General features: G+C 47.4%; 1 long non-coding RNA gene and 1 other non-coding gene across 2 annotated transcripts; both read left to right on the forward strand.

Annotated features, from left to right (window-relative positions):
• The first annotated feature begins 1,472 nt into the window (after window positions 1–1,472).
• LOC105499570 (uncharacterized) lies at window positions 1,473–5,720 on the forward strand. The gene is made up of 4 exons (XR_011621182.1): window positions 1,473–1,618; window positions 1,914–2,052; window positions 2,580–3,331; window positions 5,706–5,720. It is a non-coding gene; the product is annotated as an uncharacterized lncRNA (long non-coding RNA).
• On the forward strand, window positions 2,333–2,454 carry LOC112423228 (small nucleolar RNA SNORA26). Its single transcript, XR_003013707.2, has one exon. It is a non-coding gene; the product is annotated as a small nucleolar RNA SNORA26 (small nucleolar RNA).
• Window positions 5,721–5,999: the final 279 nt, after the last annotated feature.

The following is a 5,999-nucleotide window of genomic DNA, read 5'->3' on the forward strand; positions in this document are numbered from 1 at the left end:
TTGGTAAATTTTATTCAACTTCGTCTTCCCACCAAAATCACCTTAATCACACCCGAAACCACACCCTACATCAGATCCTATCATTCCACTGTTTAAAAAAACACACACGAAAACAAACAAAAAAAGCACTTGAACAGCTTTCCATCATCGTTAGCACAAAATATAAACTCTTCCATAAATACAAAAATTAGCCAGGCATGGTGGTGTGTGCCTGTAATCCCAGCTACCCGGGAGGCCGAGGCAGGAGAATCGTTTGAACTTGGGAAGTGGAGGCTGCAGTGAGCCAAGATCACGCCACCACACTCCAGTCTGGGTAACAGAGCAAGACTCCATCTCAAAAACAAAACAAAACAAAACAAAACAACTCTTCCAGGGTTTCTGGCATGGTCTGGCCCCAAGCCATTCTCATCTCAGGCCATTCTGCTCCTTATGTTCCATTTCTGGGCGTTCTTAAACAGGTAAATCCCGTTCCTGTTTACCTTGGGGCTCTGGACGAGCTGTTCTTTCTGCTTGCAAAGCTACAACCCCACCAGAGCTGCCTGTCTTGATCAGTTAACCAAATGTAGGCCATTTTTTGGTTTCCCTTCCTGCTCCATCCTCAATACCTGGGGAAAGGCTAGGTAGCATGGTGTTTGAGGGGCTCTGCCTTCAGGCTGCTTGAGTTCAAATCCTGGATCTACCACTGGCTAGCTGCTCTGTGACTTTGGGCAAGTCACATAACATAATTATTTCCCCATCTATAATTTGGAGATGACAAAATATATTTTGAGGATTAGATTTGTTAGCAGATGGTAAGTATGTGAAACAGTAATAGAAGTTCTTCTTTTGGCATATACTCCAATTTTATTCTACTTGTTTGCCACGTTTGAGCCTGTTACCTTGAGACTGCTATGGCTGCCTTCTCAACCTCCCCAACTCCCACCCTCCAACTGATTATGGTTTACTTACTGGACTCTGCAAATGAATAAAGAGGGAGCATGAGGAAAGGAAGCAGTCCTAGCTTTAGGAGAGGCCATGGGAGTGAGCTTGTCGAACAAGACATGGTCGTGGCTTCTCTTTAAGCTTACGGTTTAGGCGGACACAGATTATGAACACACATCGGATTAGTCTGGCTTTAGGAAAGGGAATCTCAAGGCCTTAGGCCAGCCGTAGAGTAACCTCGATGGCCTCCCCACAAGAGAACCCGAGGAAGGGTCTAGGGCCTAAGAGCACCAGAATCACCAACGCTGGGGATTGGTGGGGAGCCTGAAGAATCTAATTCCGAGAATGCTCTGCGCGCAGACACGGCTTATCTCCGCGCCACTGCAAGAGCCAGACCTAGGTCGGCCCCGGACACCGAGAGCCAATGGCCAGGCCCGTCCTGCCCCGTCCGGGATTGGCTGTGCGTGCCGCCGCCCTCCACCCCGCCCCGCTCAGGGTCTTCCCGGGATTGGCTGAGCTCCCCGACTTCTCCAGGGATCGGCTGCGAGCCCCGCCCTCGCCCAGAGTCTTCCCGGGATTGGCTGCGGGCCCCGCGACCCTCCTCCTCCCCTCCCCCGCCCCGCCCCGCCCCGCGCCGCCTCTCTGGTTTGTTCGCCCGGCGAAGGTCGCCCGCCTCTTTGTCAGCTGGAATCGCGCGGTAAGTGCGTCTTCAGCCTTCGGCTTTCGGTCTCTGGAGGGAGGGCGCCCGGCCGGCCCGCGGGCCGGATCAGGGCTGGGCTCGCCCCGTGTCCCCACGAGCTTTGCCCGCCCCGAGCTTCTCTGCTCCCGGCGGCCAGAACGGAGGGGTAGAGCAGCCCTCGGCTGCCCGGGGGGCGGGCGGCAGTGCTCGTCCCGGGGCCGCGCGAGGCACAGGCGCCGCGCCCAGAGGAACAGCCAGAGGTTCCCGGGGCAGGTCCCGGGCACCGTAACAATTTTGCCCTTTGCTTCGCCAGGGCGGACGCGCCACTACTTTGTAGCGGGTTTCGGGCGGGCCACGCGTGCGGCGACAGGAACCCAACCCCAGCTGACCTTGAGCTCAGGAGTTCATCTCTTACGTCTGCGGAAGTGCAGCTGCCTCAGTTCTTAGCACAGGTATGTTCGTAGCCTTGAGCAGGGGGAAATGACTCAACCCGGAGCACGTGGCCAGTGGTACCGGAGGGTTCCCCGGCGTCTGTTTGTCGCCAAGGTCCGAATCCGCCTCCCCTTAACTGGAAGGAAACATCCATGTAGATGCTCACCAAACAAAACAGCTGTTTCTAGTGGTGGTTTCAGACTTAGAGAAGCAGAGATCCACGAGGTATGGAGAGCAACGCAGGAAATAATAGTGAACCCTGTAAAATCAAAGAAAAAAAATCCCAAAGCACCCTTTCCTGTGCCCTTTTAAGGTTGACCCAGTGCTTTAAGAGGCTAACACAGAAGGGTAAAGTAAGTCTCCATAAAACCCAGAGAAGAGACTGGAAATCTCCCCTTTGGATCCTGTCTGGAGTCACAGCTGAACCAGAAAAAATTTCGTTACAACCTGAGCGCCTTTGTGATTTTCTTCACACAGTTTGTAGAACAAGCGATACATTTCCGTTTTCTTTGTTTAAAACGTCATTTTAAAACTTTTCTTTCTATAGGTTGACAACTACAGGTACAAGCCATTGAAGCTGGAATGTCCTGTTGCTGGTATTTCAGTTGACTTAAGCCAACTATCCCTTCAGTTACAATAGGAAAGTGCCTCTAATAAGGCCAAATATGCGTACTAACTTGTAGCAACCACGTGTCCGTGCAGTGCCACAGGAGCTAGAGCAGTGGGACAACGCTGGTGGCAACAGGGCAATGTAGCAGGTGCTTCATGTTCACCTTTTCAGCCTTTTTCATTTAATTGTCACAACTCAGAGGTGGATTCTGTTAGGGACAAGCTGCCCCAGGACCACCCCGCCCCCGCCAACTCAATGCAGCTGACCCTTAACCTGAATACTCTGCACCTGCATTCCTGAACCCTTATCTAGGTGCCACAGCAAGGTCCCCAGACTTGCTACACCGAAGCCCTCCGGGTGGCACGGGGGAGGTCATGAGAAACGTGGATAAACCTAACTTACACCCCCTTGTAAATTCCTGTTTTCACAAGATAATATATTGTAAGCCGGCCACGAGATGAAATGTGGTAGTTAATCAACTAACAACCCCCCGGGTCTCTCTCCCCCATATAAACCCCTCATTTTGTAAGCTCAGGGCTGCCACCTCTGGTGGAGAAGCCCGGCAGGTTAATAAACTTACTTGCCTGACCTTGGGTCTCTTGTCTTTTCTCTCTGCTAACCTTACAGATTCTATTCTCCCGTTTCATAATTAAAGAAATGGATTAGGGGTAACTCAAGTTTCATCACATGTGAGTATCTCTGAGAGGCTTCACGTGTATAACTTTTCAGCAGTGTGACTTCTGGAAAGTCACCTGTTTCTTGAGATTTGGTGTCCTGCTGTAACAGTTAAGAATTAAACTAGGAAAGGACCACAGTAGAGCTGTTAGGAATATGAACTCTTTGTATTATTTCATTGCATTGAGCCGAAGAAGTTTCACAAAATTTGGCACAAAATGAGTATCTGTCAGTGCATTCTGGTTTTTTTGTGTGTCTATGTAGCAAGTATTTAATATTTATCTTGGAGTCATTCTTAATTCATAGCACTGTTCTTACCTTTTTATCTAAACTTTTATGTTCCATATTGTAAAGTCTAGCCTCATAAGTTTAGGTAATTGCTCATAAGTTCAGATAATGTTGAATTGTAATCCCAATGTTGGAGGAGGGGCCTGGTGGGAGGTGATGGATCAAAAGGGAGGATTTCCCTCTTATTGTTCCTTAGGATAGTGAGTTCTCATGAGTTCTGGTTGTTTAGATGTGTAGTGTGGCTGAGGCAGTGGCTGGTGCCTGTAATCCCAGCACTTGGGAAGGCCAAGGCAGGGGGATCGCTTGAGGTCAGGAGTTAAGACTATCTTGGGCAACATAGAAACACCTCATCTCTACAAAAAATGAGGCAGAAGGATTGCTTGAGCCCAAGAGGTTGAGACTGCAGTGACCCATGATCTTGTCACTGTGCTCCAGCCTGAAAAGAAAAATTAAAAATAAAGGTTATGCAATTGTGCACGTTTTCTCAAGTCAGAGGCAGAAGAATGGCAGAGTTTAGATTAAAAGTGTGGCACCTCCCCTTCCTCCTACTTTGGCCATGTGCTTCCTTTTAGACATACCCCATGATTGTGAGTTTCCTGAAGCCTCAGCAGCCAAGCTCCCTGTGCAGCCTGCTGAGATGAGACAAATCTTTTCTTTATAAATTACCCAGTCTCAGTTGCTTATAGCAATGTGAGAATGGACTAGTACAAAAAATATTCAACTAATGCATTAGCTGGCTATAATTGCTAAGGAGGGAAGGAAAGGGAGATGACTTAACATGGCTGGCAAGGGAGGCCTCACTCAACATGAAAGAGCTGAGGGAGATGTCATGGCCTTATATATAGTTGAGGGGAGAGCATTCTAGGCAGAGGGAAAACTAGTGCAAAGCCCCTGAGGATAGTTGTGTTTAAAGGTTTGGAGAAGCAGTGAAGCTATAGAGAAGTGCCCTTGGAGGGGAGGACTTAATGTCTGTATATAGTAGTGGAGAGTTGGTTATTTTCAAACTTTTGTAAAATGGCAATGTGCTCTGGCCTTCCGGGCTCTGAATGTTTTAATTTAACTGGAATGCTCCCTATTGCCTTATACCTTACTGCTCTTAACCTAACTTTTCTCTGACCACCACCAGCCCTTCTATGTAATGGCCCTGTAGCATCAGAACTACATTGCACATTGTGTGTGAACTTGCCTAACTGCCTGTGTTTCTCTCCATTCTGTAAAGTCCCCCTTGGTTCCCAGCATGTTACAGAGGGTCTAGTCAGGTGCTTGACATTTTGTAGGTAAGTGGCTTATAGTCCCCTTCTAAGGGCAGCATAATGTTGAGCCTAGGTTCAGATCTCTATGTGTGATCTTAAACCACTTAGTGTTAGGTTTTATTAACGAGTAATATGTCATACATCAGACTACTTGGTAAGTAGTAAGTACTCAGCAAATGATATATTAGTTGGTAGTACTATTTAATCATTTTTATAATACCGTAGAGTCATAATGTTAGAACAAAATGACAATATTGATATTTAGTATTGTGCATGTTTCTGCCGCACATCTACTAAAACTGGAACTGATACTTAGTATTTACATAGTATAGGAATAGCTCTAATGTTCTTTTAATGGAGCATTTAACTATGGATCAAGTAGTATTCTAGGTATCGTAAGAACCAGTGAGCAAGTATACAAAAATCGGTGGATATGGTTGGTTGTGATAACTCATTGGCCACATTTCAAATATTCAATAGCTGCATGTGGCTAGGGGCAGCACAGATAAAAAGGCTCTAGCAAATAGTTGTCAAGAATAACCACTGGTTTCACAAAGCACTCCACGGAGTCCTGGTGGTGGTCTTCTCCCCCTTGAGTTACTTGGGCAGAGGCCCTGTAATACATCCACGGATCAACAGCCACATGTGGTTAGGGGCAGCATAGATAGAAAACATTTCCATTACTGCAGGGTTTTATTAGCAGTACTGTTGTAGCATTGCATGATGCAGCCAACTTTTCAGAAGAGACAACCTGTCAGAACCTGGAAAGACAGTGTAGTCTGAATGACTGCCTCCAGAGATAATCAGGCCTAATCTCTGGAACCTGTAATTGTTACCTTATTTGCAGATATTATTATAATTAGATTAAGGATCTCAGGATGGGGAGATTACCTTGGATAATCCTAGTGGGCCCTAAATACGATCACAAGTTCCCTCATGAGAGAGAGCCCGAGGGAGATCCACACACAGCAGATTGGAAGATGCTGGCCTTGAAGATCGGAGTGAGGCAGCCCCCAGGAGCTGGGAGATGCCAAGGAACATATTCCCCATCAGAGCCTCCTGAGAAGCATCATTTGATTTGGCTCAGTAAAACTAATTTCTGACTTCTGGCCTTCAGAACTGAGAATAAATTGCTGTTTTA

Source organism: Macaca nemestrina, chromosome 3 (assembly GCF_043159975.1).
Source record: "Macaca nemestrina isolate mMacNem1 chromosome 3, mMacNem.hap1, whole genome shotgun sequence".
Classification (NCBI taxonomy): domain Eukaryota; kingdom Metazoa; phylum Chordata; class Mammalia; order Primates; family Cercopithecidae; genus Macaca; species Macaca nemestrina.